Source organism: Aethalodelphis obliquidens, unplaced genomic scaffold (genome assembly GCF_003676395.1).
Source record: "Aethalodelphis obliquidens isolate GAN/ISIS:26980383/991018 unplaced genomic scaffold, ASM367639v1 scaffold45, whole genome shotgun sequence".
Classification (NCBI taxonomy): domain Eukaryota; kingdom Metazoa; phylum Chordata; class Mammalia; order Artiodactyla; family Delphinidae; genus Aethalodelphis; species Aethalodelphis obliquidens.
The window spans coordinates 15,908,113-15,931,018 of record NW_020837989.1 but is presented as its reverse complement, the minus strand read 5'-3'; the positions used below and the strand labels follow the sequence as shown (position 1 = coordinate 15,931,018).

At 42.6% G+C, this 22,906-nt stretch overlaps 1 long non-coding RNA gene across 1 annotated transcript in view; it reads left to right on the top strand.

The window, feature by feature from the left end:
• The window catches only part of LOC113606915 (uncharacterized), an 82,317-nt gene extending 60,123 nt beyond the window's left edge, over positions 1-22,194 (top strand). Inside the window, exon 4 of the long non-coding RNA XR_003427765.1 lies at positions 21,463-22,194. This is a non-coding gene — a long non-coding RNA (uncharacterized LOC113606915). The remainder of the gene's footprint in view (positions 1-21,462) is intronic.
• The last annotated feature ends 712 nt before the right edge of the window (positions 22,195-22,906 follow it).

Below are 22,906 nucleotides of genomic sequence, written 5' to 3'. Positions count from 1 at the left end.
GGGTTGCGGTGAGACCAGAGTGGGTGAGGGGAGAAGAGGTGGGATGGGAGGCTGCTGCTGTGGTCCAGGCTGGAAGGGATGGTGGTGATGATGAGCGGGGTGAGCATGGTGAGATAACAAACGTGCTTTGTCATTTGTAAACGCCTTATGTGGGGACTCACCGTGACCACCCTGTGCCCCCCTTTGCAGCTCCACCCCACGCTCCAGTCCAAGCAGAGATGACAGGCTCTCCTTAGGAACAGCCGAGAAGAGAGGAGGAAGGGCATGCTCAGGTTGCCTCAGCTCATGAGGTGAGGGGGAAACTTCAGTCCTGCTGGAGCCCTGAGTGGCTCAGGATTGCAGACCTCTAATGTGTCACTGACAAAGGGGCTTGTGGAAGTGCTATGCAGGCAAAGGCAGAGGGAGACAGAATTTCACACAGAGGGGCAGGAGCACCCCCCTTTTCCTTGCATTTATTTCTATTCAACTCAGCTCTCTTCTCTGGAAGACAAGCTCTGATGAAGCTGCAGAACTAGAGACATGTGAGACCCCAGCCTGAGTAAGAGGGAGGAGGCTGGGGCTTAGCACTTAACCTCTTTGAACCTCAGTTTCTGCATCTGTAAAATGGTGATTATCATCCCTCTTGTGGAATTTAATATGAACAAATTACTAAATGCTGTTCTTGTGACACAGAAAGCCACAGTCTCATAAAGTGGTGATGGTTCAGGTTGTGTTCCAGGTGCCCCTCTGATGGCTGAGGAGGGTGAGTGGGTGGGGCTCTAGACCTCTCCCTTCCCTGTTTCGAGGAGGGTAGCCCCATTCTTTAAAATATTGGAATGTTAAAAAAAAAAAAAAATATTGGAATGTCGAGGGCTTCCCTGGTGGCGCAGTGGTTGAGAGTCCGCCTGCCGATGCAGGGGATACGGGTTCGTGCCGCGGAGCGGCTGGGCCCGTGAGCCATGGCTGCTGAGCCTGCGCGTCTGGAGCCTGTGCTCTGCAACAGGAGAGGCCACAGCAGTGAGAGACCCGCGTACTGCAAAAAAAAAAAAAATTGGAATGTTGAGTAAGATTTCATCTGCACAAAAGGTTGTGCTGCTAAAACAGTTTCAAAACCTCTATTACAGAGCTTTCCTCACTGGGTAATTCAGGTATGTGACCTGAACCCAGGGACGGCAAATGAATCAACTACCATATCTGAATCCTGTGCCTGTGGCAGGCATCACTAATCAATCACAGGCCCTTTCCTGCTGAACCTTAATAAAGCCTCAGAATTATTTGTAACATAACTCTTCTAGCAGCCAGTTCCACTGTGGGCATATGAGATGAAATCAATTTTCCACTCTTGTGACTTCATTGTAGGTAGACCTTGAGCGTTCAGTTGAACTGAGGACAACAGCTGCTCTAAAACTTCATTTGGATAAAGAAGTTTAAAACTTCTTTGAAACCTTTGCTTTTGTCTTAGATACTTTGGGCTGCTATATAGCTGCTTAGCCAAACTGACCAAGAGACCATAGGCTGGGTGGCTTAAACAACAAAGATGTCTCACAGTTCTGGAGGCTACAAGTCTGAGACCAGGGTGCCAGAATGGTTTGGTTCTGGTGAGGGCTCTCGTCTTGGTTTACAGATGACACCTTCTTGCTATATTCTAATATGGCAGAGAATGATCTCTGTCTCATGATTCTTCTTCTAGGGGCACTAATCCCATCATGAGGGCTCCACCCACATGACCTAATTACTTTCCAAAGTTCCCACCTCCAAATACTATCCCACTGGGGATTAGAGCTTCAACATGAATTTGGGAGGGACACGAACATTCAGTCTATAGCAGCATTCAGACCTTGTTTTACCAACATGTATATTAGAAAACAAGATCAGTTATTTTTGGTCAGTTACAGACTGCCCTTCATCCTAGTATGTCCCACCCTCCTTTCGTTTTACATAGGCAAATCATACCCATCCTTTTTTGTGTGTGTGTAATATTTATTTATTTATTTGGCTGCACTGGGTCTCATTTGCGGCACGTGGGAACTTCGTTGCGGCATGCAGAATTTTTAGCTGCGGCATGCAAAGTCTTAGTTGCAACATGTGGGATCTAGTTCCCTGACCAGGGATTGAACCCGAGCCCACTGCATTGGGAGCAAGGAGTCTTAGCCACTGGACCACCAGGGAAGTCCCCATACTCATCCTTTAAATCCTAATTCAAATGCCACCTAGTTTCTCCTCCATGAAGCTGAATTTTCTTCTCTGACTATTCCACAGCATTCTGTCTGCTTGGTTCATGGCATTTAATTCCTTGTTGTATTGGTTTTTTCTGTAAATGCTTTATGTTTCCCTCTAGACAGTGAGCTCCATCTTCATACATGTTTGTATTGTTCCAGAGTAGCCCAGTAGTTACTCAGTAAATATTTGCTGAAAGAACGAATCAACGTAAGAAAATCTGAATACTAGCCCAAAAGGCTATTTCGTTTTGTTAAACTACAAGCTGAAGGGTCCTTGGGCTCTGCTGGTGAATTGAAAGTGGTCGCAAAAATGTAAATTCCAGGAAGACAGGTGATCTTTGTTTTGTTCATGCTTCACTGATGTCTAGAACAGCACCTGGCATATAGTAGGCCCTCAATTTATTTTAGTTGAATGAATAAAGGAATGAACGAATGAATACATAAATAATGGTTCCAGAAAATACTGTAGCCTGGCAATGACTTCTCTTGTGTTTATCTTACATTAGGTAAGGTGTTAAATGATTAACAGGATCTAGCCACTTTTGAGACCAGCTGGACAATTGCCTGGTCATTTGTATGGAAACTGGCACATTTCACATTTTTTCAAACAGTTAGGAGTTGGGGGGCTGCTCCCATCTTCTGAGACAGACTGCCTCTGCCTATGGAATGTGTCTCTCTCTAAATAAACTTGCTTTCACTTAAAAAAAAAGAGTTGTGGGCGGGAGAGGTGTTATGTGACTGACATGTGACTTCTACCTCTAAGTGGGAATTTACTTACTCTTGCCATGTGGAAATCTGAGTAGATGTGGACCTTTAAAGGATGAAAATATTCTGTATATTTTTCAATTTATATTTGTTATCAAAATTGCTCCTGAAAATCCTGTTATTTACCCTGTGTTTGGCAAATGAAGATTTCCATCTTCTAGGGTCAGCCTTCCAAGAGAGCTACTGTTGGATTTTCAATTTCTCTTTGCTCCGAGAAATCGTTTGATAGTTTGCTATCAGGCAAGATGGTTCAATAGTTTGCTGGTTTGCTTGAGTGCCAGTTGTGCACTTACTGATGGAGAAATCCACATTCAGACCGATGTAGTAACATTCCCAATCGCCGGGCAAAATCTTGACGTCACATAGGTGGCCTTTTAGAGCCCGGTATTTGTGATCCACTGTCCGGCACATAGTAGGTGCCTGAGTGAGCCTCAAATCTGTGCATTCAGTCTTTTGACAAATGTTGCTCCAATGCCTGCCCTCCACCTGACGTTACCAACATTAAATTCAGGTTCTGAGAACATTACTGGTGCTGTCGCTTAGAGTCGAGTTAGCTAATTAACATCGGCATGCTGTTTTTTGCTTGTCTGGCCTAGTACTGCCAAATGGTTCAATTCAAGCCATAAAACTAAAGAGACATTAATCGTCCTTTAGTATCTGTCATCAACAGGGGCTCAGTACTGTGCTAAAAAGACCTGAGTAGAGATTTTATTGGGCCCTTCGCCTATTCAAACTAGTGTATAACCATTAACTAGTTAATCCAAATCGGCCCTCAGGGAAGCCTGGCAGAGCCATCATCTTTACAGCTCTGGGAGCCAGGTGGCTTTGCTCTAGGCCACACAGAGGAAGGTTAGAGCTGGTTTACAACAGTGGAGGACTGGGGTACGGCCCTTCTTTGCCAGGATTGGTCAACTGACCTCTCCCCAGGCATTTGCACATCTGTCTTTATTTTTCCCACGGACGAGGAGCTTCATTTTGCTACCTTCCAGCCCTGCCAGTTGGTAACGTCATTCCGACTGGAGTCCTCTCTTCTCAGACACCCTGCCTCAAAGATGCATTTTGGTGAAAGCGCTGGCCCCTTGAAAGCGAGACTTGATGGCTTTCTGTTTCAAAAATCATGCCGAATTGCTGTGCAGACATCAACAGCTAAAGCTTTGGAGTCAGGCAACTGGGGTTCAAATCTTGGCTTTGTTGCTTTGTAGGCGGATGACTTCGGACAAGGTGCTTAACCTTTCGCAAACCTCACTTTCCTCCTCTGTGAAGTGGGGGTGTGTTAACAATAGTACGTACGTATGGTGACGTTGCAAAAATTAAATGACATCGTGTCTGTAAGCACTTAGCATGTTGCCTGGTGTATAATAAGTGCTCGATGTATAGTAGCTATCAAATTATTAGGCCACTGTTAGAAATTGCTTCCAGACGGAGAAATAAGACTTCTAAATCAGTTGCATCTGGTCTTTTCAACAAAATGCACCTGAAAAATCTATAGACAGAAGAGAAACCAACCTGCCAAAGTGACATGGAGCAGATCTGACCTATATACGTATGTGTTGGCTAAAACTTGGGGCAAATATGTATGTAATGAAAAAGGAGTATACCTTATAGTATCTGGATGTAGCAAATTGAAGAGAAAGCAGACACACTTTGGAGAGATGCGTTTATTACCTTTGGGAGGCTGAGCTGAAGTACAGCTGAGCAACCAGTATTTTGAAATTTATCTGTTTTCCCGATGCTTTATGGGCTCTATCTAAAACCAGTCTAATGACCTTCCTACCAAGGCTGAACAATTTGCTGATGGAGCTGCAGGTTGCTGGGGGCCTCTTATGTGTGTGTGTTTGAGTGGCTTTAATTTCATTTCTGGAATAAAGGAAGTGCAAAGACATTAACTCTGAGTCCAGCAAAGAAAGAACTCTGTCATTGCAATTTAGCAGCAAATGTGCTTGTGCTGTGTGTACTCTGAAAGCCCGTGATGATTAATCCTGCACATTTATCCGAGCCCAAGAGCAGACACGCAATCATGACATCCGCAGAAGGCAAGAGTAGGTTGAGCTTGATCACTACAGCCCTGGGCCTGCTGTGATGGACAGAAGTAGCAGCATCCACCAGATCTCAGCCAAGAAATCTAGACCTGTGTGTCCACTTTGGTAGCCATCAGCCAGGTGTGGCTATTGAGCACTTGAAATGTGGCTGATCTGAATTGGGATGTGCCAGGAGTGTAGTGGTTGGAGCTAGTGGTTGGAGCTGTACCATGTAACATGAGTGGTCGTGGTTTTCTGTCCCATGGGTCAGAAAAGCAGATGGAGCTGATCGTGCAAGAGGAAGATAGGAATGAAGCACAGGTATAGGTTAGGGAGGTGGATGCAGCACGAGGAGTCCTGCTGGTGTTTGAGTCTCCGGCTGCAGTACAAATTTGGCCCAGCTAGATGCTCATTCTTGGGTCCTGTCATCCTGGATCCTTATCATAGATGTCAACTTTTTTCACTCCATCAAACTCAGTGCGTTTCTGAGTACCAAAAGAGTCTGAATAAGTTGTACTTCAAATCTACTTTTTCTTAAAATTTAATTTAATTTTATTATTTTTTTAATCACATGATGTCATTTTTTTTTTATTAGAGAAGTGGTTTTGTTTTGTTTTTTTTTTTAAACCCCACATTTGTTTATTTACTTATTTTTGGCTGTGTTGGGTCTTCGTTTCTGTGCGAGGGCTTTCTCTAGTTGTGGCAAGAGGGGGCCATTCTTCATCACCGGTGCGCGGGCCTCTCACTATCGCGGCCTCTCTTGTTGCGGAGCACAGGCTCCAGACGCGCAGGCTCAGCAGTTGTGGCTCACGGGCCCAGCCGCTCCGCGGCACGTGGGGTCCTCCCAGACCAGGGCTCAAACCCATGTCCCCTGCATTAGCAGGCAGATTCTCAACCACTGCGCCACTAGGGAAGCCCTAATTTTATTATTTTTTATTGAAGTATAGTTGATTTACCACGTTGTTGCTCTGCAGCAGAGTGATCCAGTTATACATACAGACACATTCTTTTCTTTCATATTCTTCTCCATTATGGTTTATTGCAGGATAGTGAATATAGTTGCCTGTGCTATACAGTAGGACCTTCTTGTCTCTCCATTCTATATACAATAGTTTGTATCTGCTAATACCAACCTCCAACTCCATCCCTCCCCACCCCCTTCCTTGGCAACCACAGGTCTGTTCTCTGTGTGAGTCCATCTCTGCTTCATAGATAAGTTCATTTGTGTCATATTTTAGATTCCACATATAAGTGATATCATATGGTATTTGTCTTTCTCTGTCTGACTTACTTCACTTAGTATGATAATCTCTAGCTCCATCCATGTTGCTGCAAAGGGCATTATTTCATTCTTTTTTATGGCTGAGTAATATTCCATTGTATATATGTGCCACATCTTCTTTATCTGTTCATCTGTTGATAGACATTTAGGTTGTTTCCATGTCTTGGCTATTGTGAATAGTGCTGCTATGAATATCTTTTCTAATTAGAGTTTTTTCTGGGTATTTGCCCAGGAGTGGGATTGCTGGATCATCTGGCAACTCTATTTTTAGTTTTCTGAGGAACCTCCATACTGCTTTCCATAGTGGCTGCACCAACTTACATTCACACCAACAGTGTAGGAGGGTTTCCTTTTCTCCACACCCTCTCCAGCATTTATTATTTGTAGGCTTTTTCTTCTTCTTTTTTTGGCTGCACTGTGCTGCTTACAGGATCTTAGTTCCCCAACTAGGGATCAAACCCTGGCCATGGCAGTGGAAGCGCCGAGTCCTAACCACTGGACTGCCAGGGAATTCCCTTTGTAGACTTTTTAATGATGGCCATTCTGACGGGTGTGAGGTGGTACCTCATTGTAGTTTTGATTTGCATTTCTCTAATAATTAGCGATCATGAGCCTCTTTTCATGTGCCTGTTGGCCATCTGTATGTCTTCTTTGGAGAAATGTCTGTTTATTTAGATCTTCTGCCCATTTTTCAATTGGGTTGTTTGTTTTTTTGTTATTGAGTTGTCTGAGCTATTTGTATATTTTGGAAATTAAGCCCTTGTCGGTCACACAATTTGCAAATATTTTCTCCCAGCCCGTAGGTTGTCTTTTCATTTTGTTTATGGTTTCCTTTGCTGTGCAAAAGCTTGTAAGTTTGTTTAAGTCCCATTTGTTTATATTTGCTTTTATTTCTATTGCCTCGGGAGACTGACCTAAGAAAACATTGGTACAAAAATCTTTTCTTTACTTTTCTTTATCACGTCAGGTCTAAACAGAAATAGATTTTCCATGAAGCTCAGGAAAGCTTAAGCTTTAGAGCCACTCACTTGCAAAGGCCCCTTCCAAAGCCCTATTTTGTATCCGTACTTTTGTATTCTTTTTCTTAAAGAGGGGCCCCCCAAGTTGTAAGTTTCAGACTGCATAAAATGTGGATTTGCCCGGCATTTGCATTCCTCTCTGTGGTTGCAAATGCAAACCTTGGGTGATTACAGGAAGACTCTTCCTTTGTAACTCCAGACTCAGAGCTACATTACGGCTTTTGACAAGCCTTTCTCTGCCTACAATGTTTTTTCCCCAGATCTTTACAGAGTTGGCTCCTTCTTACAGATCAGGTTTTACTTTCAAGGTCACCACCTGCAAGAGGCCTTCCCTGTGCACCCGACCCGAGGAGATCTCGTATCTCTATCACACCATCCTTTTATTTTCATGACAGTTTCTCGTTTATTTGTTTATTTGCTTACTGTTCCTCTACTGCTGCCCCTTCTAAAACGAAGGTACAACAAGAGCCAGAACACTGTCTTCTTCATTTCTGTATTTGCAAGCATCTAGAACAGTGCCTGGCACATTGTAGGCATTTAATAAGCATTTGTTAGGATTGTATTTATTTATCGGATATTTATAAAGTGCTTCTTGTGTGCCAGGCATCATTCTAAGAACTTTACAAATGAACAAATAAAGTTCCTAACTTTCTATTAGGAAATCATGTTCTGTAAAAGATTTCCAATTCCTAATTTCCTCTTACTAGGACAAGATTGGAACTCATCAACAAATATTTATTAAGTTATGCCCATGTTTCAGGCACTGGGCTAAGTACTTGACAAACATTATCTTATTTGACTCCTCATAGAAACCCTGTAATGTAGTGTATTCGCTTGGAACTACATTTGGTTGCATGTAACTGAATCCTGCCAGCAGTGGCTTAACCCACTAAATGTTTGTTTTCCTTATGCAACATGAAATCTAGAGTATGTCGTCCAGGATTTGGACAGCATTTTCATGAATTCATCAAGGACCTGGTTTTTTCTGCTTTCCTGCTCTGTCATTCTTAGTGTGGGGCTCCTATAGTTGCAAAGATGGCTACTGCTCCTCTAAATGTCATTTTCCTGCTTCAGGTGGGAACAGGGGGAAGACTTAAGGGCAGAGTATATATATCAGATGAGTATCTCCCTTTTGAGCAGGTATACGCCAATTTTCTTGTAAGCTCCTTGTGATATATAAGAAACATATGAGTACTGCTTATATCTCATTGGTCAAACTGGGTCACATGGCTACCCCTAACAGCAAGGAAGTCTGGGAGGTAAGCATTTTTAATTGGGCACATTGCTGCCCTGCATAAAATCCAGGTTCTGTTAGTAGAGAGAAAAGGAAGTAGATATTGTGTAGGAAATTAGCAGTGTTGGCATGACTGGGTTCTATTATTGTATCCAGGACCCACTACAAAGTCACAAGTATTCTAGGTGTTCTGTGTGTTCAAGGTAACTGGAAACACCAAGTGGTCTGAAGGTTATGTAGGATTTTGGGTGATTGGATAAGGGGAAAAGCATTTTATTTTACAGATGGAGAAATCAAGGCTATAAGTGGTGAAGTGTTTTGCTTAAGACGTAGCATCTAAAAAGATTGAGAGGGGAAAAAAGAGATAGAACTGAGATTTAAACCCAGGACTGTCTGATTCCAAACCCTAATTTCTTAAAAATTGGCCTTTCTTAGACTTAAATATAGTTAAATTGTGATTTTTAAATGCATTATCTCATTTTGAAAATGGCTTTATGGTTTTTATAAATATCATTCCTAATCGTTGTAAAAAAAAACCCCCCACACACAAAAAAAACCCAAAACTTAAATCCCCAAAACAAAGAAGCCCAAGCAGTATGGAAAAAAATGAAGGAAAAATATCTTAAGAAATCCCACCCCCAGAGAAAACCAAGGTTAGCATTTTGGTAAACATCTTCCTAGACATCTCTCTTTGCAGATTCACATATTAGATATGTGTTTAAATACACGATGTGTTTTCCTATAGACATAAATTGTCCCAGCTGATCATCCCAACAACCCTGTGGGGTAGGTATTATCATCTCCATTTTATAGTCTTAGGATGGTTAGGTGACGTGCCCCAGGGCACACTGTTAACAAGTGGTAAAGTGAGGCTAGTTTCAATTTTACCTGAACCGATCACCCCAAATCCTTGGCAGAATTAGAATTACAAAGCAAAGGTCTCTTCCCTGGAGAATTAAAAAAAATAAAGATAGGGCTTCCCTGGTGGCGCAGTGCTTGGGAGTCCGCCTGCCGATGCGGGGGACGCGGGTTCGTGCCCCGGTCCGGGAGGATACCACATGCCGCGGAGCAGTTGGGCCCGTGAGCCGTGGCGCTGAGCCTGCGCGTCCGGAGCCTGTGCTCCACAACGGGAGAGGCCGCAGCAGTGAGGGGCCCGCGTACCGCAGAAAAAAAAAAAAAAAAAAAAAAAGATAGATAGATAGATAAACAGTTCGATCGATTGATCGATCAATCGATCTCAAGGCACCTTGGTGATAGGAAAGCACGGCTGGCTCAGTGGACTCAGCAGCTGTAGTAAATAACCCATTATGAATAAAATAAAGCATTTTCAGTGCCAGAAGGCTTCTGAGACACTGTTAATCCGAAGTCTGTGTGAAGCAACGCTGCATTGATGTCACCCAGAGCAATACCACCTGACCCCATCACGTGACTGAGTCTTCTAGGACTGTCGACGTTTACTGCTTATGATCTTTGCAAGTGATCTTCACTCTGGTGCATTACAAACAGCTTTTTTCATACAACTCCTGCACCCCAGTTCCGCTGATGCTTTGCTTTGTAGTCGTATTTGCCAGATGTTCTGGACCAAGCTGAATCATCTTTGGAGCTATAGGAGTTTGAGTAAATGAATGAAATAGGGGTCCCTCCTCTCTTTTGATGAATAGTGTATCAACTGCCAAGGGGCCCAATGAAGTCTTTAAAAGATGTTTTGCCATTAATAGGGTACTGATTAAATTATGACACATCCATATGTTGGAAAACCATATGCTGATAGAATGAATGAGGTGAATCAGGAAAGAATGCCAAGATGTATTATTTAATAAGAAGGAAAAAAAGAACAAGGTACAGAACATAATGTAGAGCATTATCTCTCTCCTGATTTTGGTAAATCTTTTTAAAAATGTGTATATATATACATATACTTTTTCTGGAAGGACTCATAAAAAATTATTAATAAATAATAGTTGTTATCATAAGAAGGACAGGAACAGAAGTTATCACTTGTTATTCTATACTTTATTTTATATTTTCATACTTTTATATTATTTTATACTTTAATGCTTAAAATTTCAAAACTTATACATGTATTACTATTCTAACATTATAATAATTATCTCATATCAACAGGAGTGATCTGGGCAGTGAGAACAGGGACCATTAAATGTTTTCTCCTCTGTACTTCTCCATGCTTAAAAAATATTCAAACTTATTTTTAAAAGAAGTTTTCAGAGAAATTTTCCTTCCTCCTTAAAAAAACAAGGAGCCCTCTCACCTTACGGACTTTGGTGATGGGAAAATTCATGAAACAGTGCAAGAAAACACGATCTGAGCAACAGTGTAACTGAATCCAGTTTGGGGGACAGATTTATTTTTTCTTTTCCAATTATTGTAATAAATGAAGCCAAATACTGCCAGTTAAGTTCAGTGGTGGTGGCTGCCTGGAGTGCTGTGCGGAAGAACCCAGAGGCTGTTTCCAGGCTTGGCTGTGATTGGTGAGCTGTGGCTGCCCTTGGGGGTTGAGGGTGAGAGTCAGAAGAACAAGTTTCCCATGGGTGGGTGTCGCCGAGGGACAAGTTCTCCTCAAGTTATTTCCAGCCTCTTCCCAACTCCCAGCAAGCCAGGCCATCACAATGTGCTCCCCACAATGTGCCAACATCCCGGGGTGGGGGAGTCTAGGTTTAATGGAAATGCGAGAGAACAGGAAACCTGATGGTGCAGGAAATTAGCAGTGAACACTGGGAAACAAGCGTTAAGTCATAGCTCTGTTTGTTCTGGGATGGTGGGGCGGGGCGGGGGGGGGGATCACCATTATTTCATCTGAATAGAAGCTAAAACCAGAGAAAAACTGAGTACCAACTAATCAAAAGGGCCGCCACCCCCCTTTCAGATGGTGGCCCCGCCATCCCTCACCGTTAGTGAGCTCCTGTGGCCAAGGAGACAGAACTAGGGCACTGTGCGGGCTGAGACGAGCGATTTCATCTCTACAGTCCCAAGGGCTGTGTGAGGCACCAGGGTAGCCCCCCCACACACACACCAAGGAGGTGACATCTGAACTGATTGCCAGGTAATACAAAGGAGCCAGCCACTGGCACATCGAGACGGCTGCTTCAAGCCAAGGCACTGTGGGACTATTTAGGCGCTTCCAGATAGATATGTCACCTCTGGCCTGGCATGTCTGCCCAGGTTTCCCTAACAAAGGGCAAAGAGGTGTTTTCCTGAAAGGGACTTTTCGGGCTTCCCTGCAACTTGTCTTCAGTATGTATTGCAGAGTACATGGCCGTCCGGGCCATGAAGGTGCTTCTTGCACTGTCTGTTGCCAGCATTGACTAACTGGACTTGGTGCTGCTTAAAATAGCGGCATTGAACCATCTGTTTATTCTGTTTCTCCCAGAGCTGCAATTAGCCAGCACTGAGGGGTCAGGGAGCCCTTGGGAGGAGGATTGGGGGCTTACAGTGCTAGGTCTGTTCACCTCCACAGGCACCCTTGGGGTTTGGTCAAGTCGCTTTGATTTAGTATTTAAAGACTTTTTTGTTTGCTTTTGTTTTCATTTTTGTTTCTCAGTATAAACTGCAAAGGATAAAAAAAAAAAAATCACTCTCCTCTCAAAATTGGCAGATGAAGGATTATGACCGAACAGGTTTGTTTGGTTTTCTACTGTGGGTGCCCCCTCCCTTCCCCAAAATGCTAAAGACAGTCTTCCAGCTCCCCTGCCTCAGATAGACCATGACTTGTCCCTTAGAACTGGGTGAAACCGGGGCCTCCAGAGGAGCATAAACAACAGGGTGGGAGTAGGTGAGTGGGGCAAAAGCTAGAAATCTGATTCTAGACACGCCTTCCCTCATTCTCTCATTTAACAAATAGAGTACTTTTATGGTGCTCCCACCACAAAGATGCAGGCCTTGTTTTCAAGAACTTAGAGTCTGGTGGGGGAGTTGGGTCTGTAAAAAAGCCGAGTCTGACTTTGTTTTGCTTCTTTAATTTATTTCACTGAACCTTTCTGCGGCAGTCCTGTTCACGGCATGATTAACGGGCAAAACCTATTAAATGTTTAAGCTAGTTTAAAATTTGAACCTCTGGTACATAAATAAATGAATGAAGTTACCTGGATCCTGTTCCCGCAAAGGAAAGGACTTAAAAGGGGTAGCGTTAGTGAGTCTGGACACTATACTTCAGTGTCACCTCATCTTTATCACCAGATCTTTTTGTGCACCCACCTAGCCGTGTCCTTCACCAGACTGCAGTTTTCTTAATTAATTTCTTAATTTACTTTACTTAGTGGTGGTTCAAATCAGCATAGAGTGACAGGATCAAGGCTTCCACAAATGAAATTACATTTGGCTTTAAAGAAATAAGGCTAGGGAATTCCCTGGCGGTCTAGTGGTTAGGACTCTGCGCTACCACTGCAGGGGGGCCGTGTTCAGTCCCTGGTCAGGGAACTAAGATCCCGTAAGCCACGCAGCCAAAAAAAAAAAAAGAAAGAAAGAAAAAGAAAAGAAACAAAGCTAGGAGCAAATAAACTTTAAAAAATATTTATTTAGGTTGTGCCGGATCTTAGTTGTGGCATGCGGGATCTTCGTTGCTTGCAGCATGCGGACTCTTAGTTGTGGCATGCATGTGGGATCTAGTTCCCCGACCAGGGATAGAACCTGGGCCCCCTGCAGTGGGAGCACGGAGTCTTACCCACTGGACCACCAGGGAAGTCCTGAAATAAACTTTTTGATATCCTGAAAAGATGACTCACAGGATTGGTATTACAAAGAATTATATGACTTTATGCAAAAGATAACGCCCCTTTTAAAGGAAGTGCAGAGTTCACCCAAAAACACGTACACGAATGTTCATAGCAACATTATGCATAATAGCCCAAAAGTGGAGATGACAAAAATGCCCATCAACTGATGAATGGATAAACCAAGTGTGGTATATTCAACAATAACAATAAAAGAAGTATGGATACACATGCTATAATATGGATGAACTTTCAAAACATTATGCTAAGTGAAAGAAGCCAGTCACAAAATGTCACGTGTTGTATGATTCTATTTATATGAAATGTCCAGACTAGGCAAATCCATAGAGACAGAAAGTTGATCAGTGGTTGCCAGAGGCTGTTGGGGGAGGGGGACCAGTGAGGAGTGGCTGCTTAATGAGCGCAGGGTTTCCTTTTGGGGTCATGAAAATGTTTTGGAACTAGATAGAGGTGATGGTTGCACAACATAATGAGGGTACTAGATGTACATTTTAAAAGAGTTAATTTCATGTTATATAAATCGTATCTCAATTTAAAAAATAGAAATTAAGTACAGATACATGCTAAAATATGAACTTTGAAAACATCATGCTAAGTGAAAGATGCCAGACACAAAAGGCCACATATTATATGATTCCATTGGTAATGAAATACCCAGAACAGGCAAACCCATAGAGACAGAAAATATATAATGGTTGCACAGGACTGGAGATCTGGGGGGAATGGGAATGTTCTAAAATTGTTCCACACTGCAAATACCCTTAAAACCATTGAATTGTACATATTAAATGGAAGAGGTGTATGGTATAAGAGTTGTATGTCAATAAAGCTGTTACATAATAAAAGAGATGTATACATTTAAGCTTTTGAAAAATTGAATCATTTCAGGGGTGGTTAGGGTAGCTTACGACCTGCAGCCTGAAGAATCCTATCTCCTTAGTTTATCTAATTTGTATGTTGAGTTTGTGAATTGAGTTTTCTAAAATTCAGGACTCACAATAAACTTATGAACAGATGACTGAAAAAAGAATCCAGGGTTCAGAAATAAGCACATGTATATAAGGATATTTTGTATATGATAAAGGAGACTTTTTAAATGATTGTTCAACAAATGGTAGGAGAGCTAGCTAGCCATTAAAAAAAATGGATTCCTATCATATTCCTTGTCCCCAAATAAATTGAACTGGATCAAATATGTCCACATAAAAAAGAAAACCGTAAAAGTATTGGAAGAAAATATAGGTGAATGTTTTCATGATCTTGGGGATGAGAAAGATCTTCCTAAATTAAAGCAAGAAGTTAAAAAAAAAAGGAGACATAGATTTGACTACCTTTTTAAAAAAATGCAAGAAACTTCAGTACCGCAAATAGCCTTCCTCTCTCCTCTTTTCTAGTTACTCACTCTACTCAAATTTGATCGGTCCTTCAGGGTAGAGCTAAAATTGCTCTCCCCTGTGGCATCTTTCCCAGCCACTGTAGCACATATGATCATTTCTTCCTTTCCTGAACTTCTGTTGAACTTGGTCAAAAATATAGGGATGGAAAGAGGAGGTGGATGGATTGTATTTTACCTGCCAGCTCCAGACAACTGGCAGTGGTGATTCAGAGCACTGTGTTGAGAAGGAGTCTGAGCTGCACTGACCTCGGTGGGAGTGTTGTGATCAATTATTGGTATCTATCTGGGGCCTGGGATAGGTGGCATGAGTCACATGCGTTTCCTCTGCCTTTGGGCATCCCATTCTAAGTACCTAAAGCCCAGGGACCACATCTTACACTTCTTATTCTTAATGATATATCTTTGTGTTGCTACTGTTGTTATTGCTTTTTATATTCTCTCAGAATCTCTCGTGGAGCTATGTACAAGAGTGCCCAATAAATACTGTAATAATGCTATAAAAAATACTCTGAAAAGAGTACCTGGCATTCTGAAACTAGTGCTTTCCAGGAGCCGAATGGTTCCCACACCCAGAAAATATCCCCAGAGTGACCTCTAGTTTATGGTGTGGAGGCAGGAGGGTGGCAGGGGCTGGGTGCACTAGAAGAAGGCACATCTTTACTTTTTTATTCAAACAAAACCTGTTTACCTTCAAACTATACTCACTGCATGTGGGCTTTGTATGTGGGCAGAAAATGGAAGGGTTTGTTGAAACAGAGAAAGCTGCCCATGGAGTAAGAATTAACAATCTATTTAATGAATGAATGAATACATGAATAAAATAAAAGAACTGAAAACAGCTCTGACATGACAAGGTGTTCCACGGAGCTCAAGCATCGCATGCCCCTGGCAAGAAGCTAGCAAACAGGTCTCTGTATTAAGACCAACTCCAGGTTAACACAGCAGAAGAGACTCAAATGGAAGGTCCGCCCATGGCTGAACAATGCTCTCTCCCAGTCTCCTCAATTCTGCTGTCTGGTTGAATTCATTTCTGCTCATTCTAGCGCCCTGCACCCCGCTTTAGCCAGCATCAGTCCAGCCTCAGGACTGCTTTTTGCAGTGGTCCTAATCTCATCTCAGCAAGTAAGGAGTTACCCACAGAAAGCCCAGGCCACGAAAACTCCCTGGGTCTCTGCGGCTGGAAAATCTGTGTCACCAGAAGTATCGCTAGAGAAGTCATCCCTTCCACTCACTGCAATTTTGGAGATGCAGGGACCACAGGCAGAAACACGTGATAGTTCTTGATATTTGCAGTTTACAAAGTACTTTTACATACATTATCCATTTTAGTTGATCTTCAGGAGGTAAAAGACTAAGTCAGAGACCCACACCTTTTTCCTTGAAATCTATCTGCTTTAGAAGAGCAATTTTTGCCAAAATTCATATGAAAGGTGGTTTTTTCCTGCTGGCAAGAGACACTTTTCTACCTTCCCCAATAAAAGAAGTCTAGACTCCAGGTGGGAGGAAGGCTTATCTTTAGGCACCTGGTGGGTTAGTAAGGAAGGGCTACGCCCTGGGCAGTGATGTCTGTGTTTTGGAAGGGAGAAGGGAGTGACATTTTTAGGCTGCAAGCCTCTTCTGACAGCACTGAGGACAGATCTATTTTTGGAAGCGTTCTCTGCCACCCACGAAGACCTCAAAAGGTAACCAAGCACCTGGCACAAGGTTTCCTGTGGGGAAAGTTGTTAAGGGCTGGAGAGCTTCTGCGTATTCTGAGTCATGAAGTTTGACTTCATCATCAATCTGTTGCAGAGAGAGCACAAAACGCCCCCACGCACCCCGCCCCGGCCTTGTTTTGAATCACATTTGGTTGCATGATGACAGCACACTTGGGGATGGTACAAATTCTCAAATCATAAAAGATTGGGCCTCAGACTCACAGAGAGGAGGCCAGGGTGATGTGTGTTAACCTAAAATGGTAGATGGTATAGTTCCGAGGTGGAAGGAACCTTGTGCTGGGGATCAGCTCTGCCATTTCCCATTTCCTGGCTGTGTGATCATGGGCACGTGACTTAACCTCTCTGAGCTCACTTTCCTCATCTGTAAAGTGAAGGATCAAATCAAATGATTTCTAAGGTCCTTTTAGCCCCAGTCTTCGATGATACACACACACACACACACACACACACACACATGCAAGATAATTAACTTTCATGCAACTTGTTCCCTCATCCATAGAACGAGATAGAAACAGACTCTACCCCATGTATTTACTATGAGTGGTAAAAAGATAAATGTAAACTGCTTGGCACAGTCCCCAGTGTAAAGTAAGTGCTCAATACATGTGAGTTATTAAAGCACTGTTCATGTGGCCAGTGACGTCAGAGGCAGCTTTGTTAGGGCGGTGGACAATAAAAAGCGTGACAAACATCAGTGGGAATTAAGCTGGTATTCTGGATGACCTACAGATGAGTATACTGACCATGTTTGCTACTGGAATGACACTGGCTTAACAGGTAAAGGAAAGACAAGGAAAGAGGATGTTTGGTGTTTCAAGAGCTAACAGCTTCCATCCCCGCCACCAAGAGGTAGCCAATTATACCACTTAAAATTGAAATGTGAGATTTTGTGACCTGTTTTGTTGCAATCAATTCTGGAAAGGCTGCGTTCCCAGAGTGCCATCCCACCTTGTACCACTACCCTAGTGGAGCACTGCTGACTCAAGGAGAGGAATTTGGCATACAAGGGGGCTTCTCTTTGTTCCATCTACGGGCTTTAGTTACTGAAGATGTGGTGAGGATGGCGAGACCCACACAGGAATAATGTTAGAGAGGAGTTCCTGAATAATTTGGCCGGGATGTCAACACTGCTTAGAAACTAAGGTGTAATTTCCAGGTCCGTCTGTAATCTCATTTAGAACTCGAGATTTTCTCTTGTACTTTGCCTGAGGCCTGCTCTAAGTCACCTGGGAAGAGCTCCCTGAAGACCTGTAGGAACCAGCATGCATGCCCACAAGCTGCTGCTCAGTTTAAGCCAACCTCAGCTTCTTCCAGTGGGGGCCCCCTGCGGGTCGCTTCTCTTCCGTGTCATTATTAGTGCACATCTTTTCTCCTGACACACCACAGGAATAAAGATGAGCTTTAGTATTTCCCTTGTGTAATTGTGTTACCTATTATACTCCCTAAACACAGGAAGAAAACTACTAGCCTGGGAAATGTGACAAACCCTTTTCTTACCCTTCCAGTCAGCCTGAGGGTTGGAGATTTAAGCATTGCCCTAATCACCTTGTTCTTTTTTTCAAAGAACTATTTAATACAATTGGTTGGTATGTTTTGTCCAAAGCTGAGGATCACTCACTAGATTTCTTTGTGGACCCTTTGCTGTTCCTCATTCCTTTGCCACCCACAATGCCCCTAAATAAACTGGGAGCCATTTGTCAGGGGAGGGATCACTCAGAGATTTTGTGGGTTCACCTCCTATGGTTGCACAGATTGTATATTGCCCAAATTCAGGGTGGTGGGCGTCATTTGCATAGACTACAATGGGATGGCCATTCCTGCAGTGGGGCAATGCACAACGTGCACAATCATATATGGCAGTAAGTACGTGGACAAGCTGTAGCATCATTCCTGGCAGGGAGGATTCCCAAAACTTAAAGCATATGTTCTGTTCAGGACAGGGGTCAGTTTAGCATCTTTATAATTAAATGTTAGTGAAGACTCTTGGAAGAAATTTCTCCATTGTTTTCGGTATCTTCTCGTTTTATTTATTTATTTATTTTTTATTATTTTTTAGTAAATTTATTTATTTAATTATCTTTTTATTTTCGGCTGCGTTGGGTCTTTGTTGCTGCTCACAGGCTTTCTCTAGTTGCGGCGAGCGGGGCTACTCTTCGTTGCGGTGCGCAGGCTTCTCATTGCGGTGGCTTCTCCTGTTGCGGAGCACGGGCTCTAGGCCTGTGGGCTTCAGTAGTTGTGGCACGCAGGCTCATTAGTTGTGGCTCCCGGGCTCTAGAGCACAGGCTTAGTAGTTGTGGCACGCAGGCTCAGTTGCTCCGTGGCATGTAGGATCTTCCTGGACCAGGGCTCGCACTCGTGTCCCCTGCATTAGCAGGTGGATTCTTAACCACTGCGCCACCAGGGAAGTCCTTCTCGTTTTATTTAGCTCAGGTTCTCTATCAATTGTATAACCAATGAAGTCTTCACTATGATTGGATGCCAAATTTATGGTGTGCCTGTAATAGGTATTACTTCATTTTTGTGTTAACCTCATTCCTGATGTTATTTCAATCCTACAGGGGCCTACTATGTGTCAGGCTCTGTTCACATAGAGACAACAGTGAACAAGAAGGCAAAGTCTATTTCATGTTGCTACTCTTGTTTTGCTTTTTCTTTCTCATCTACTCTAATCTATGATTTCTTGCTATACTGTAAGCACTTATATCCTTTTTGGATCAAGAAAGTATAAAAAATAAGTAAATGCTGTAAATATATATGTACCTAACAGTAAAGCACTAAAATATATGAAGCAAAACTGACACAACTGAAAAGAGAAATAGACAATTCAGCAATAATAGTTGGAGACTTCAACAATCCACTTTCAGGGCTTCCCTGGTGGCGTGGTGGTTGAGAATCCGCCTGCCGATGCAGGGGACGCGGGTTCATGCCCCGGTCCGGGAGGATCCCACATGCTGCGGAGCGGCTGGGCCGTGGGCCATGCGTCCGGAGCCTGTGCTCCGCAATGGGAGAGGCCACAGCAGTGAGAGGCCCTCGTACAGCAAAACAAAACAAAACAAAACAATCCACTTTCAATAATAGCTAGAACAACTAGGCTGAAGATTAACAAGAAAATAGAGGATCTGAGTTAACTATAAGCCAGCTAGACCTAATAGACACCTGTAGAACACTCTACCCAACAGCAGCAGAATATATATTCTTTTCAAGTAAACATGGAACATTCTCCAGGATAGACCATATGCTATAGCAAAAAGCAAACCTCAATAAATTTAAAAGGATTGAAATAATGCAAAGTATGTTCTTCAACTACAATGGAATGAAATTAGCAGTCGATAATAGAAAGAAATTTGGGAAATGCACAAATATAAGGAAAGTAAACCACACACTGCTACATAATCAACAAGTCCAAGAAATCACAAGGGAAATTAGAAAATCCTTAGAGATGAATGAAAATAAAGCCATAACATACCAAAACTTATTATCTGTTAACTAAAATAAGTAAATAACCACTCTTAGCATTACTTAATTTCATTTCAGAGAATAAATGAGAAACTATTCTTTTATAGTTTCAGGTTCTAGGCAGAAAGCCTCAGTACTTGCCCATATTGGTGCTAAATTAATATTTGTTGAATGAATGAATCAGTTGCGTTCCAGTGGCAAGAAAGTGAACTAAGGAATCAGGAGTCTCATGTTGGATTCCTACTTGACTAACCCTCTTCCTCTTACTTTTTTGCACAAGCCATTTATGTTTTAAGAGTTTTTATAAATTCCCATCCTCTTCACTCTTTCCCTTTCTTCTGCATTAGGCCTTCTGCATCAATCTGTGGTTTAAACTACGTAGTCAAGCTCTTAGCACATGAACTTTTTTTGTTCTGCTGTGAAGCTAGGTATTGGCAAACCACTGCCTGGAGGCCGAATCCAGCCCACCACCTGTTTTCGTATGACCTGCATTAAGAATAGTTTTTACATTTTTCAATAGTTAAAAAAAATCAAAAGAAGAATAATATTTCATGACCTGAAAATGATAGGAAATTCAAATTTCAGTGTCCATAAATAAAGCTTTATTGGAACACAGCCACGCCAATCTGTCTACTATTTTCTATGGCTGTGTTCATGGTACAATGGCAAAGTGCAGTAGCTGTGACAGAAAGCTTGTCACAAAGCTTTTGTGGTCCACAAAGCCCAAAATATTTACTATCTATCCCTTTACGTAAAAGTTTGTGGACTCCTGTTCTAAGCTTTTGTACAACTATATTCATGACTTGCTATGCCTTTCCCTCTTTCCATCATGACAAACCCTTACTCTCATTCAAAACCCTTTCTCCTCAGTCCTTACCTGATTATCACACCTGGTCACATAATTCTCTTCACCACCTCTTGGCGTTACTTAATATAGGCCAACACAAATATAGTTAACTTGCAATTTTTATATTTAAAAATATGTCTTGAATATGTGTTTCCTATCTTCTCTACTTCATTGTGAAGACTCCAAGGTTCTTCTGTGTCCTATATTTCCCTCCATACACAGGGCAGTGCCCAAGTTTTGTTGTCAGACAGGTTCGCATTTTGGTTCCACCACTCACTAGCTGAGAAAGTGATGTACATTTCCTGAATCTCTTCATCTGCAGAAGGGTTTTGTTATGAAGAATAAGGAGATGATTATGAAAGGGTCCAAGACCCAGGAGGTGCTCCACAAACAGTAGTAATTATCAGTGGATAATTTCTTTATTTGCAATAGCAAGACATTACCTTTGCCCTTAATGATACTCATAGTGATGGAGTGAGAATTCAAAGAAGTAGTAAGTCACTAGAAATGGAGCTGCACGGTTCAGCTGGAGCCCTGTAAAGATTAGCTGGAGACATTCAAGGCCTGAAATGAGATATTAGACCAATGAGACTTTGTTTAAAATTTAACAAACCTTTCTTGGTTACTTATTGAGCTCAGTACTGCCTTGGACAGACCTCAGGTGATGTGAAAGAAGACCACATCTATCCTGGAGGAGATTTTTGTTTAAATTGGGGTAGGAGTGGGGAAACAGACATGAGCTATGTTCTTACTTGTCCGTAATTTTTCTCTTCTCTCTCAGGATGGATGATTCAGAGCCAGCAATTCACATAAAAAGAATTGCACATGGAAAGTATTACTGCTATTCTGTGGGGAAATAAGCTTCTAAGTACAGCAGTCTGAAATTAATAACTTTCTCTGTGGAAACTCTCTTGACAACATCTCAAGATGAAGCCAAAGAGTGCAATTTTTACAGCCTTGGATTATCTTCTCTGTCTGCTTGGCTTGTAGCAGGCACGGATCCGTGAGTCAGAAATTCAGAGTTTGCCCCTTTGCTGTACAGTTTGCTCGCCAACTGGAGACCTTACACAGCAGTGACTCAATTTCTCAATTCCCCAGTTCACGGAGCCATTGAATCAACACACATCACCTCAATTTACTTACAAAAGGCTTGTTTTGGGGGGGACACTCCGTGCAGCTTATGGGATTTTAGTTCTCCAACCAGGGATCGAACCTGGGTCCTCGGCAGTGAGAACATGGAGTCCTAACCACTGGACCACCAGGGAACTCCCAATCTACTTACAAAAGGCTTTGGGGGAACTCAGAGAAAAAAAAAAAAGTCCTCACCGTTAACAGAAAACATACTGGTTCAGGACATCAGAAAAGGAGCAGGAAAGGGAGATTGGAAGCTGGAGATCAACTTTTTTTTTTTCTTTTGAGAGAAAATATTCCTGTGAGAAAGCCCAGTGTTTATATTATGATAAATATGTATGTCCACATGCAGGGAGTATATAGCTATTGAGGGAGAAAGTAATTTAGGAAAGAAGTAGATGAGAAGGACAGCAACTTCTTATCCACAGAAGCCACAAGAGTGCTGCAGACACGCATGAAGGTGGCAGCAGTTGCTCCAATAGCCATATGTTTCAGCACAGACATCTTTTTTTGTTTCTTCTTACCCATAAATTTAGAAAATCTGAGCAAAGAAGTCTGGATTTCTACTTTCCAAGGATGAGATTTCTTAAAATTTCAAATTAGACTTTTTTTCCCTTATATAAAACCACAGGGTAGGAGATTATGTTTGGAATGACTCAGTGTACATCGTTACATTTGAAGGTTGTTTTTCCGGATTAAAAAGAACAATTGTGGGACAGACTAAGGAGCAGACCCCTTGGAAACTCTCGGACAGGCATGTTGCTGGATTTGTTCACTCTCCCACAGTGGACATATGTGAGGCCAGTGCTTGGAAATAGGGACAGACATGTTGGAGTTTGGATACTGGTAGAGAACTCAAAGTGAGGAAGAAAAATATATAGAATTTTTTTTTTTTTGCTGTACGCGGGCCTCTCACTGTTGTGGCCTCTCCCGTTGCGGAGCACAGGCTCCGGACGCGCAGGCTCAGCAGCCATGGCTCACGGGCCCAGCCGCTCCGTGGCATGTGGGATCTTCCCGGACAGGGGCACGAACCCGCGTCCCCTGCATCGGCAGGCGGACTCTCAACCACTGCACCACCAGGGAAGCCCCTAGAA